General features: G+C 43.5%; 1 protein-coding gene and 1 pseudogene across 1 annotated transcript in view; both read right to left on the reverse strand.

The window, feature by feature from the left end:
• Positions 1-14,415, reverse strand: part of alx4a (ALX homeobox 4a) — a 229,669-nt gene that overhangs the window by 192,441 nt on the left and 22,813 nt on the right. The gene's annotated exons all lie outside the window — the stretch shown is intronic.
• Positions 6,604-6,774, reverse strand: LOC120519989 (annotated as a pseudogene).

Raw genomic sequence — 14,415 nt, forward strand, 5'->3', positions numbered from 1 at the left:
TTGCATGTTCTCCCCGTGTCTGCGCTCCGGTTTCCTCCCACAATCCAAAGACATGCAGGTTAGGTGGATTGGCGATTCTAAATTGGCCCTAGTGTGTGCTTGGTGTGTTTGTGTGTGTCCTGCGGTGGGTTGGCACCCTGCCCAGGATTGGTTCCTGCCTTGTGCCCTGTGTTGGCTCCAGCAGACCCCCATGACCCTGTATTTGGATTCAGCGGGTTAGAAAATGGATGGGTGGATGGATGGATTCTTCTAGTAGAGTAAGATAAGTCTATGTGCTAATAGTGAAGTAAAGGCCATTACAGTTTGTTTGTCCTTCTTCACTTTAAGCCCCTCTGTGAGCCCACCAAACACAGCTGTTAGTGGATTAGGAGGGATTGTGACCCCAAGGCTGTCTGAAAGGCATTTAAAGATTTTGGTCCAGAATGACGTTAATTTGGTGCACGTCGCCCAAGACATGTGGCACAGTGAGGCTGGAGCTCGATTGCAACGTTGGCAGGTTGGATCTCGCCCTGGAAACATTTTGGACAATTTTAACTGATTGACAGATGTGCTCAATATATAATTTTGAGTTGTATAATTGTATGCTTTGCGCATATGGAGCTCGAGTGAATTCTCTATATTGCTATTTTCCACTCCTTTTCTGATATATTGATTAAGAAATCTTTTTCCCAGTGTCCTCTTGGATCTTTGAAAGGGAGGGACTGTAAAATAATTTCATATATTGCAGAGATGGTGTCTGAGTCCTTGACATTGAGCAATATTTTTTCCAGCAGGGATGAGGGTGCAAGACGAGGAAAATCGGGCAGGTTCTGTTTAACAAAGTTCCTAATTTGAAGATAGTGGAAGAAATGTGTAGCTAGAAAGTTAAATTTGGAATGTAATTGTTCGTTGGATTTAAAGATGTTGTCTGTATAAAGATCTCTAAGCAAGTGAATCCCAAATTTTTTCCAGATATTTATAACTGCCTATGTTTGTGAAGGTTGAAAGAAGTGGTTCTCTTGCAGAGGTGTCACAGATAAAAGCTTCTCCATCTCCATCAACATTGGTTCCATATTCTGAGTGAGTGAAGCACAATTGTGTTATCAGTATATTGCCGATAACTTTATTGGGGCACAAAGCAGGGAATACAAAGAAGTACTGCAGGATTTAATTTCTATTGCGGACCAGGCCTGTGTATGTTCATCTATTTGTGTCCAGGTTTTTATAGCTTGTATGTCTGCTGCCCAGTAATAAAAATGAAAGTTAGGTAGAGTCATGCCACCTTCTGCTTCAGGTCTTCATAGGGTCGCTCTTTGGATACGTGGATGTTTTGAATTCCAAATAAATGAGGTTATGATTGAATTTAATTTCTTAAAAAATGATTTATAAATGTATATTAAAAAAGTAAAAAGAGAAGTTTAGGAAGAATATTCATCTTAACAATGTTAATGTCCCAAATTTAGTCAGTCAGCCAACACAGGGCGCAAGGCAGGAACAAATCCTGGGCAGGGTGCCAGCCCACCGCACCCCGTATTTAGTTCATTTTCAAATTTCATAATAAAAATATATTTTTACTACTTTCTTACGGTACTTAGTTGTGACTTTATTAGTAATTCTCAGATTCTCTTGATGAAAGTAAGCCAGATGTAACAAGGAAATGAGTGTTTGCAACTTGTTCAGTTTCTCTGGTTGGCGGAGGACGGTGACCCTCGTACCGCTTTGCTCTCCAGCCGCGCTGCTGTGCAGTTCTGGATCAGCATTGCAACATACAGTGACTGTCAACAAAGGGTCTTGTTACTCCAGTACTTGCCACGGCCCAACTTAAAAACAAATCCATCCATCCCAAGATGCCATAACGTAGGTGTAAATTTCATGATGAATATTTCTGCGAATGGACATTAATCAAACAAGGCAGAAGCTGTTTTGAAGCACACTGTGGTGTATGCACAGCAATTGCACTTTCAGTATTGAACATGGCAGTAAGTCTGATATCAAGCAACACATAGAAAGAGCAAAGCACAGGCGTTGTATTGCCTCTACTTCAAAAGACGCTGGCAAAATAACAAACGTCTTGATCAAGAGAAACACAGATGAAGAAGGTAAAATAATAGCCGCAGTAGTTGCAAAGGCCTTACATACTTGTCTGTTGTCATCAGTCATTCAGTTCAAATGCCTGTATGAATGTACTGCTACCAACAGTATTTCCTGATTCTAAAATAGCAAGCAAATTTTCAAATGCTAGGACGAATGTGCTGCAATAATAAAATATGTCGAAGCTCCATACACTATTGCAGAGATTGTTAAAGATATAAATAACTTTTTATGGAATATCTACAATTCAAGTCAAGTTGGGGAGCCTGCATTGGTACAGTGTGTTGCCGCACCCACTACACGGTGAAACAACTTGGGATCCCGGTTGGCAATCCCCCCAGGCCGACACACGGTCCAGTCCCACTCTCCGGAAATGACCCTCTATCTGCCGCAGCCAGGTGTTACGTGGGCGACCCCTTGGCCTGGTCCAGCCACTCGGGTCGCCAAACAATGAGGATCTTATGAGCCGGGTCACCCTCAGGGACATGTGCCACACTCGTTCCCTCACTATGCAGGTCACGTGCCTCACTCAGGACTCCATAAACAACACAAAGTCAAACCAACGGTACCCAAGGATTTTTCGGAGAGACGCACTACAAAAGGAATCCAGTCTTCGTCTCAGGTCACTGGATAGCGTCCATGTCTCACAACCATATATAGCAAGACAGGAAGCACCAGGACTCTAAAGACTTGGACCTTTGTCCTTTTGCAAAGATATCGGGAGCGCCACACAACCATGTCCAGCAACGTCATGACCCCCCATGCTGTCCCTATCCATCTACTGACTTCACAGGAAGAGTCACCAGAGTCACATGAATGTCACTAGTGAGGTAAGTAAACCTGAGATTTCTTTGTCCAAGATTGAATTTAATACTCATATCTAGTGTGCCCGTGTGTTTCCCCTTTGGGGAAGCATCCTCCACTAACCTAAGTGTAACTAATTTAACCCTAACCTAACCTAACCCAACCAAACCCAACCTAATCTAATCTTCCTGATCACAATTTTTTCAAAGTTTTGTCAAAAGGAGTAACTTTAACCCCTTGTGTTTTATAAAGACCCCTTGGGTTGGTTGACATGGCCTAGACGATCTGCAAGTTCTTCTGATCATTTTTGCTGAAGACGCCTATTACTTTACTTTTTATCACAACGGTGTAACTTCCTGCACAATATATGGGCCAGAAATGTCTCATACCGGTGAGTCAGGGGGTGCCAGACAAAAAAAAAAAAGCTGAAGTGATTTTAAGGCATTCAGAAGTCATTCTTAGGAACACAATAACATTATCTACATGTTTAGTGACATTTTGACCCAAATACGAAACATTACAGGTGTGTATGGTTTACCAATTTCAAACCAAATGCAAAACATTATCAGTTCATAATTTGCAACACCGCAGACCAAATACACAAAAATATCATTTTTATGTCATGTAAAACAAATTCAGTAAATAACAGGAGGCTTCAGGTATCCAGCTGGAATAAAGACAAAAAAATAAAAAAAACAACAACAAAATACACAAATGACTTTAATGGGCTAAAAAGAAGTTGAAAATCCCCCCCCAAAAAATCTAAAAGAGTATCTGTAATCCAGAGCTACAAGACATTGAAAACCCAAAATAAAATTAAATCTATCTATTATATAAAAAAAATCTTGGGTCGAGACGTGATCATCTCGGAGAGACACTTTGAAGTCCCGCGAGACTTCTTGCACGTCACGCCCTACTTAAAAACAATTTCTCAGAGACACGTTAACCTCCCATGAGACAAGGAAGTGAGACAAAAGTATAGCTGCTGTATAGGCTTTTAAATAATCGACACGCAGATCACTCAGCTAAGTAGCAGCCATCAGACAGCCAGCAGCTGATCCGTCCGCATCTCCTTAGCGTGCGTTCAGCCTCCCCTTCACAAGTGAAGTGGCTAGCATGAAGGGTGGGCAAGTAAATAAATAAGACAGCTTTAAATCACAAACAGCAAAAAAAAACTGCAGTTCCACCAAACACCAGAGCACATGGACCCCCAGTGGACTTCATTTCCCAGCTTCTTATTACAGGACTGAGGGGCGATCCCTTAACTGTGATGGACAGCGGACGGGGATCCGCCCACAAAGTACAAGAAAGATAAGAGAACCACACAACACATATAGATACTACATAATAACTGAATAGAATAAAATCAACAGACAATTAGACAAATAACTAACTAACAAAAGAACATTATAACAAAGAGAAAACACTTGGCAATAAAGGAAAGAACAAAAAAAAGATAAAAATGAAGCAATTTGAACAGCAGTCAGGGGAGGCAGGATCACGGCACAGAAGAGTGGCGACGTATTGTATGTTAATTGGCACAGGCGATAAGAATTTCAGCTGTACACTACTCTATATATAAAGACGTCCATCTGGCATCAATGCCCTTGCCCTTGCCTGGCGTCCACAAGACAGCTTGAATGTCCAATGAACAAAGACAAATAACCAGCAGTAAATTGTGCAGCATATGTTTGTACATCCGGACATCACACGGCTGAAATGTTCGCAGAAGAAAGGCAATATCCAGTTCATAAATGCAGGATGTAATCGAAATAGAAGGACTTAATCATTGTATCATTAAGCCCATTTTAATAAACGGACTTTCCATTATGTAAAATATACATTATCCATTCCTCCATCCATTATCCAACCTGCTATATCCTAACTACAGAGTCACAGGGGTCTGCTGGAGCCAATCCCACCCAACACAGGATGCAAAGCAGGAAACAAACCCTGGGCAGGGCACACACACACACACACACACACACACACACACACAAACACACACTAGGGACAATTTAGGATCGCCAATGCACCTAACCTGCGTGTCTTTGGACTGTGGGAAGAAACCCATGCAGACACAGGGAGAACATGCAAACTCTACGCAGGGAGGACCTTTGAAGCGAACCCGGGTCTCCTAACTGCAAGGCAGCAGCGCTACCACCGCGCCACTGTGCCACCTAAAATATACATTATATTATAAAAAAAATATCACTGAATGCATATTGTTGTGTTTGTATGTCTGTCTCATTTTATCTCATTTTCTGAGACCACTTCTCCTGGTGACAGCGGGTCAGTTCTTCCCTTCCCTGTCTCCAGCTATAAATTTCAAGTCAACCGAGAGATATCACCCATCCAGCATTTCCTGAATCTGCTGCAGGGTCTTCGCCCAATGAGTCGTTCCCAGGGTAGCTCTAGGGGGATCCTTATGTCACGCCCAAACCTTCTCAAGATGGCTCCACTTCATCTGGATTGACAGAGACTATAATCTCGGAGGTTCAGAAGTGTGACCCCAGCCACCCCGTGAAGAGACCTCATATCTGCTGCTTTTACTTGTGATCTCATTCTTTCAAATCATTACCTACCATTCATGACTGACCATAGGTAAGGACAAGGATGTAGATTGATGAGTCTTTAGATTCGACTCCCACTTCAAGACCACGGAGAGGTACTGTAATGCCCACAGAACTTCTGCTGCTGCTCCAATCCGCTTCTCAGTCTCATATTCATCTCACACTACACCTTTATGATAAAAGTGGGACTTGAAGTTGTAGATGCCACATAAACTGATTCCAGGGATTCACCCTCTAATGGGACATGAGGGGTCAATGTGACTTCTTTCTATAAAACTTTAAAAAAAATTGGGATTGGTAATATACACTACCGTTCAACCATTTTAGAACATTTTTCTTCAAATTGAATCAGTTGAAATGCAGTGAATGGCCTAAAATGGAGAAAAGGTCAGCACTAAACTGCCAAAGGTTTACATTGTGGTGGACGGCTGGGACCATTGTCCGGCCAGAACGCCTCAATGGTGGAAAGACTGGGAGAGAGAGATAATACATCCTGACATGAAAGGGCAACCCCCCCTGGATTGGAGCTTGGAACTCAACCCTGCCAGGGCTTGTGGCTGCCGCCAGGGGGCGCCTGTATACTTCCAGAGCCCTGGACTGCAGCACTTCCGCCACACTCGGAGGATCGGAGAGCACCTGGAGCATTTCCGGATACGCTATAAAAGAGGCCGCATCACTCTGTTCAAGGAGTCTGAATCGGGAGGTGGAGAACAAAGCTTGTAGGAGAGGAGTGAAGGCGGCAGAAGAAAGAGAAACAAGAAAGAAAAAGGACTGAGTAGTATTATTTGTGGTTGTTTGTTTGCTGTACTGTAGAGGCAACAGTAAAGTAAAGGTATGTTGCTTTTGGACTTGTGTGCTCTGTCTGTCTGTGTTCGGGTTAGGGGGGCTGCACAGTCCCCAATATTCCACAAGTGGCATCCCAGATGGGACTTCCAGGCCATGGGCAGGCAGGAGCCAGAATTGGGCAGTAAAGGACATCGCTTGTGAGGAGGAGAGGAGGCAAAGTAGAGAGAGGGAGACAGAAGAAGAAAATTATTTATTATTTATTATTTATATCTGGTGCTGTGTATTGTGTTAATAAATAGAAAGATAGATAGATAGATAGATAGATAGATAGATAGATAGATAGATAGATAGATAGATAGATAGATAGATAGATAGATACATTATTAATCCCAAGGAGAAATTCACAAAAGCGTGGAGTGGACGGAGCAAGCCCCTATTCCATCGCCCTGTTCCAAAAATTAATTCATTATAAGGTCCCCAGATAGGGGACCGATAAGAACAGATACTACACTTGATCTTAGGCAAAAGGCCGAGAAGCGAAGTGGGGAGCAAGACAAAGATGCTTCCCCACTGAAGAATAAATGTGTGCTCTTTTGAACTTCTGTCCCAGCCTGTCTGTGTCGGGGATTGAGAAGCAGTGCGCCCCCCAGTGGATAACAACATTCAAAGTTTAGGTTAGCAGAAACTCAAGTCAAGTCAAACCAAGTTGGGGAGCCTACACCGCACGACAAAACAACTCAGGATCCCGGTTGGCAACCCCCACAGGCAGACACATGGTCCAGTCTCACCCTCCGGAAATGACCTTCTATCTGCCACAGCCAGGTGTTATGTGGGTGACCCCTTGGCCTGGTCCAGCCACTCGGGTCCCCAACAATGAGGATCTTATGAGCCGGACATTCCTCGAGGAAACACGCCACACGACCGTAGTGCCGTAACTGAATGTTCCTCACAATGCAGGTCATGTGCCTCATCCAAGGACTTTCCAGAGAGACACTGTACCAAAGGAGTCCAGTCTTCGTCTCAGGACACTGAATAGCGTCCATGTCTCGCAAACAGGAATCACCAGGACTATAAAGACTTGGACCTACATCCTTTTGCATAGATATCAGTGGCACCACACACTCCTTTCCAGCGACCTCATGCCCCCCCCCATGATGTCCCAATCCATCTACAGACTTCATAGAAAGAGTCACCAGAGACATGAATGTCACTACCAAGGTAACTATACCTCTCGACGAGGTCAACACTCTCTCCACAAACAGACACACTGCTGATGACCGTGACCAAGAGGTCATTAAAGGCCTGGATCTTGGTTCTTATCTTGGGTCCTCGGGTAATTGCACCACCTGGGCGCAGTACCAAAACTCAGTGGTTCTCAACCTGTGGGGCGGGCCCCCCTAGGGGTGTGAGAGGAGATAAAAAGGAGGGCGTGAAGATGTGAAACAAAGAAAACAAGAATCAAAAATATGAAAAAACATCTGTTGAAACCAAAACAAATAAACTTAAACTTCATTCTGGTAGTAGAACAATAAATATAGAGTTAGATAAATGTCCATAAAAGTTAAATAGGTATAAAAAAATATGCATCTACATTTAAAAAAAAATGTTAGGGAGGGGCGCAATTAAAACTGTTATGAAAACTCGGGTTGCAAATACTTAAAGGTTGAGAAACGCTGCCATAACTGTGCCTCATTCGGGACTCCATGAGCAAACACAAAAATCCCACAAATTTCAGAATGTCTTCAGATAACGTTTTATAGGTTACAAACTATAGATGTTCTGCAGCAATTAAAGCAAAATAAGCTTTGCAGGTTGAAGCAGACAATTTGTACAGGTGTCCCAACTTATGTTGATTACTTCAAATCATCCCTATGTCTGTCTTAAGGCAGGGCTGGAATAGACTGTGTTTCTACACCTTCTGAAGTGCTACTTGGACAATATTACACTGTAGACACTTGTGAATTCCACTGATAACGGCACGGAAACAACAATTAACAAATGAAATGAGAGAAGAGCATCATTAACTTTAGAAGTGTAGGCCTTTCATTTAGAGAAATTGCAAAAAATATCCAAGTGTCGGTGAGTCCAGTGGTGTCCTATACAATCCAAAGAAAACTGGAAGGAACTCTGATAGGACGAGATCTGGCAGAGCCAAAGTCACAAGTGTAACAACAGGCGCTATATAGGCGCTATATACATATAGGTATAAAAGAAATAAACGTTTATTTTCTTCGTCTGTGGGCTACGTCTTCCCCATACCCACAGACACAACACAGTCCCACACTAAGCACAAACTCAAATAAACACCAATCAAATCTCTCTCTTCTGTTTCTCCTCCACAAGCTTAGTCCCTCTCCTCCCGACTCTGGCACCTGGAGTAGTGTCTGCTGGTCCCTTATATAGGCCACCCAGAAGAGCTCCAGGTGCTTGTTGACCCACTTCCAGGCAGCACTTCCTGGTGTGGCAGAAGAACCGTCCACGCAGGCTCAGGGACAATTGCAGCACATCCTGCCAGCACCCCCGGATCCCAACAGGGCTGTATCGAACTCCAATTCCCACAAAACTCTGTGGGAGTTTGAGGTGATACTCTTTCCACACTTGCTCTCCTGGTCCTTCCAAGGCAGAGGCATCCCGGCCATCCATGACACAAGTTTCTGAGGGTCACCAGCTTGCGTGATGGGCACCTCACAGCACAACAGCTTCAAGCACAGCTTAACAGTGCAGGTCAGTTTGTACTGTGAAGAGGAGACTTTGTGCTGCTGGTTTGGCAGGCCGAGTGGCGGGAAGAAAGCCATTCCTTAAAGGACAAAACAGGGCCTTGAAATACTGGCTGTGGACTACTGCAGACTGGAAGAAAGTCTTATGGACTGATTAATCCAAATTTGAAATCTTTAGTTCACCATGCAGGGTGTTTGTATGCCATCGAGTTAGTGACAGGATGGCTCCTCAGTGTGTGACACCAACTGTCAAACATGGAGGAGGAAGTGTGATGGTCTGGGGGTCTTTAACTGGAGGCAGAGTTGGTGACTGGCATTCTGACTCCAAAGACTTTCCACAGTTTGGCTTCAAGCTGCTTTAATGAATCAAAAACATCAATAAACTTTCTACACTTAATGATTCTTTGACATATCTTATATATATTTCTCTTCTGGTTCGTCCTGCTTCCTCTTCAAAACTGGTCCCACCCACGCGGCATTTCTCGATTCCTATTCCTCCTCTTCCAAACCCTTCCCCACGCTGCCTGCGGCCTCCCATACACTCCTACGCAACTTTTCTCGATTCCTATTCCTCCTTCGGACTACCGCGTTCCCCGCTCCTCTCTCATGACCCCATTGGTGTCATGTCACCACCCTATATCTAGCCTGACCACGTGACCTTTCACTTCGGCCATGTCTGCACCTGGGAGTCTTTTCCATAGCCTGCTACAGGAAGGTACTCTCTCGACCATTGGCATTGGTTTCACTCCTTGCTATTTTCGCTATACTGCGACGGTTGATTCCTAAGCCTTTGTTATAAAATGAATGACAGTATATTCTCTGTCGACGGGTTTTTGTACAACGTCATCTCTCTTCCGGGATCTGGCAACTGCCTGTTCCTATCAGAGGGTTATTTCTTGACACAAACGATTGACAAAGGCGATATACTCTCACTACGACACAGGGCAGTAGATTTCGTTGTATCACATTGAGACAGATTTGAAGACGTTCTTTCCAACGTAAGTCGAGTTATCACAAGTCTATGTGTATTATCAATACATGGCAACATCTGGAGTTTATGGTGGTGAAGCTGAAATTCAAGCTCTTTCCAAGATTCTCCATGCTACCATTGTCATTTACTTCAAACACGACCCCAACATCCCGCCTTGCATTACGTTTGCAAAGATTTGCGTTAATCTGCCACAACCAGTCTTAAGTTGTCCGTGGCTTTTTCTAGGGTTAGATCTTTCGACTCATTATCTGTCGTCTCCAGCAAAACACCTCTTCACAACTGCGTCTTTCAAGAAGTATTTCTTTCTTCTTGATTTCTGAATTCCTTTTTTCATTCCTATTCTTACACCGCCGTATGCTACTATGGGCGTCAGCTAGTATTTTTTATTTGCTGTTATTTATTTGTTCTATGCAGTGATTTCATGAAACATTTAAACATTAACCCTAACCCTAACCCTAACTGCATTCATTTCCATAAAACCTGACAAAACTGAGATGTTCTGAAACGTTTGACTGGTAGTGTAGATGTGTGGAGTGTCGTTTTATGCTATTTTAAGGTTGCTGGTCATGAAAACGTTCATATTTTTGATATTCGATTCTTTTAATTTTATTGATTTTATTAAAATCAAATAACATTCCATACAAATAACTCAAGTTTTACAAAAAAAAAAAAAGATTCGAAACAAATCAACTCCCACACCTGAGAAAGAGAGCTAGGCCAGCAGAGTAAAACTTTAAGCTAATAAAAATAAGTACAGTGGAACCTCGGTTTGCAAGCGTAATTCGTTCTGGAAACGTGCTCGCAGTCCAAAGCACTCATATATCAAAGCGAATTTTCCCCATAAGAAATAGTGGAAACTGAGATGATTCGTTCCACAACCCAAAACTATTCATATAAAAATGATTAATACAAAATATAAAGTAAAAATACATAATATAAATTAACCTGCACTTTACCTTTAAAAAGAATCACGGCTGGTGTTAGTGAGTTTCTAAACTCTTTTGGGATTCCACCCAACGGAATGACTCGCGGAAGAGCATCCCAAAGCAACCACAGGCTCCCAGTGCTGTAGCAGTTCACCGTAAAAGCGAATCCAAAAAGATCGCGGACGTACTATAAGCGCTTGCCATTGATGGGTGATACAAGGAACATTATAAATGCAGGGCACAGTATTACTTGGCCCCGACCCTGCCTGACTGCTGTGTCTGTGTATAGGAGAGCGGCAGATCCCGCTACAATAAATAACCGCGCTGTTCCTGTTTCAAGCTGAATAAAGCTGGTGTTGCTAAAGTACTGAGACTCGGCTTTGTGTTTTGGGGTGCAAGATGGGGACTCACACGTCACACACACACGCACACACAATGCTGTAGTAAACAGTATGCGCTCGTATGGATGTTGACTATACAAGTGAGACACGCTGACTGAGACCGAGAATGGGCGATGATTACCCACAATCCTGCAGCGAGAGAGAGAGAGAAGAACCATCATGAGTGAGGCACACTGACTGAGACCGAGAATGGGCGATGATTACCCACAATCCCGCAGCGAGAGAGAGAGAGAAGAACCATCATGAGTGAGGCACGCTGACTGAGACCGAGAATGGGTGACGATTACCCACAATCCCACAGCGAGAGAGAGAGAGAAGAACCATCATGAGTGAGGCACGCTGACTGAGACCGAGAATGGCGATGATTACCCACAATCCCGCAGCGAGAGAGAGAGAGAAGAACCATCATGAGTGAGGCACGCTGACTGAGACCGAGAATAGGCGATGATTACCCACAATCCCGCAGCAAGAGAGGGAGAGAAGAACCATCAGCTCAGTTGTGATCACGTGACGCTCGGCAGTCACTTATATATGTACTTCTCGTATTGCAAGACTTCGCTCGTTTATCAAGTCAAAATTTTTTAAAAATTATAGCTCGTCTTGCAAATCACTCGCAAACCAAATTACACTCAATCCAAAGTTCCACTGTGAATAGATAAATGAATAAATGAATAAAGATAAATGGAGTACTAGATAGGAGAGAACCTGCTTCCTCAATCTAAATGCTTATTCTGAAACGTTATTGATCAGATCCTGCCAAGTTTTGAAATACTTTTGTACAGGCCCTCTGAGTGCGAATTTGTTTTTTTTTTTTTTCCAATTTCCAGATATTTGATTCTTTATCGGAGGTCCTAGCTCTCAAAGAGCCATTTCCCTGAAGGTTATAAATGACAAATTTCAAACATAACCATCATTTTGGACTATTTCAAGGTCAGGGATTATGAATATGATGTTATTTTTGATTTCTGATCCTTTATTAGACCTCTATGGTCCTCCATCAGAGGTGACAAATCACAAATTTCTATCACAATCGAGAATGTATAGACTTTAAGCATTTCAATTGAAGCGCACATTTAAAATTTTCAAATACAGGGAGCTTCACACAGAATATTCTGTAATAACTCTCGCTAGGACGAAACAATCTGAAAGAAACAACGTGCAACGTGCTCCTCAGTAATATGGTGCTTCGAACAAGCCGGGATGCCCCTGCATTGGAGTGATGAGGTAGGCGCCGGACAGCCGTCGTGACGTTTAACCTCCGTTTGCAACTTCTGGGTGCCTACCGCCCGTACCCCTTCACTCGGTCACTCGACTTCTCCTTAGGATGGTGGCGTACAGTATTGAGCAGTGCGTCTTCATGGTGCGAACCTATTGGGTCACCGATTCGTTTAAGCGAATGTCAGAATCAACTGGATGATTCGTGAGTTAACGGAAGGTTAGTTCCAGCAAGATGGAGCCACGTGTAAGGTGTTTGGCAGAATCTGAGTCCTTCCTTGACAACAGGGTCATTTTAAAGGGGCTTTGGCCACCACGGCCGCCAGATCTGACACCATCAGACTTCTTCCTTTGAGATCTGCTATAGGACCTGTCCGTCGCACTGTGGAAGATTTGAAGGAAAACATCCAACGTGAAATTGCTGCTATTTCTCCCCCATCTGAGACACTTGCCGGTACATTCAGGAACATGGAGCGCTGCATCGAAATGTGCCAGGCAGAAAACGGAAACCACTTCTAGCATCGCATGTCATGCAATCGATTATACGTACGCCAAGGTATAAAGTGTCATTTTTCTGGTTCAGATTGCTTCATCCTAACAGGAATTACAACTGAATATTCGGGGCCTCTTTCAAGTTGACCCAACTACAGTATTCTTGCTTATTATGTAGTTCTACCTCACAAAATAAATCATGACATTTCTTACGAAGCCCCTGAATTAGGGTGACTTCCGCTACTTCAGATGTTTTTTCGACCTGATTTGACTGACAATGTATTGTTTGGCACAAGGTAATGATCTGGCATGGCACACTTATGTTTTTTAATGTTGCATAATTCTGGTCTGTGTCTCTCAATTTGGTCACTCCGGTTTGACGCCAGATGCCCGTCACCCAAGCAAAAGCAAAGGTGGCATTGCCCGGGGTATGGCATTGATTAAATTTATAATTTGGTATCTCTCATTTAACTATACAAACAATTAACAAAATGAAAAGTTGCCGCTTTGCACTGTCGAGCAAGTCATAATTTACTTAAAAAGCAGGAAGCGCAGTCCATCCACTAAGCGTAAATGGCAGACTCCTGCCGGTGTGAACCGAGCAATGACAGCCGTCTGAATTATGAACAGCCAGCGGCCAGGCCCCCGTGTGCTGCGTCCCTGGCTCGCCAGCTGCAGTTAAATTCTCCAACGTTGACCCCCTGTCCTTTGGGGAATGACTCTCTTTACATGTGGTTTGAGCCAGGTTTTCGGCTCTGTGCTCCAGATGTGAGGCCTGCGCGTTGGAGCAGCTCGTGGGCTGTTAATTTGGTAGCTCTGTTTTATACAAGACTTTATAATTAGCTTCATATTAAAACGTTTGTGCATGTGAAGCGACACAATTAAAATATGAGCCCTGAGAAATCCGACATGGATTACATTCCCATTTATCTTGCGTGCCTTTGTACTTCAAGTAAAGTATCCATTATTTTAGTCTAACCTTGCCTAAATTAATGAGAATGCAAAAAAGGCTCCCGTGCTGGAAGATGAGATGCTGGCCCAGGCAACGGCTGCGCAGAATAAAGTTAACTCGAAGAGCTATGGCAGCATCCTCAGCTGCTTAGTGGACACTGCAATCGGTGAAAGAAAGACCAGGAACTGGAAATTTATGAAAGGGGACTGAAAATGAATAATGCTTGGATGGACACAGGTCGAAAAAACATCTCAAAATGGAGTCTTCACAAAGGCAAAAAGGGACATGAGACCTCCACAGATAAGCTTTGAAGATGGTCAGGACCTTCACCAACCTCGTCTCGTCATAACTCGGGCAGGCCCTAAATACAACCTGATGGCTAAAATGGGGAGCTGACAATACAACATAAAAAAATCCACAAGCATATCAAAAAGTCCCACAAGAGGGAGGATGACCATCAACTCCTGGCTTGTGTACAAAATGAGCAA

The sequence above is a fragment of the Polypterus senegalus genome, chromosome 1 (genome assembly GCF_016835505.1).
Source record: "Polypterus senegalus isolate Bchr_013 chromosome 1, ASM1683550v1, whole genome shotgun sequence".
In the NCBI taxonomy this organism is placed as follows: Eukaryota; Metazoa; Chordata; class Cladistia; order Polypteriformes; family Polypteridae; genus Polypterus; species Polypterus senegalus.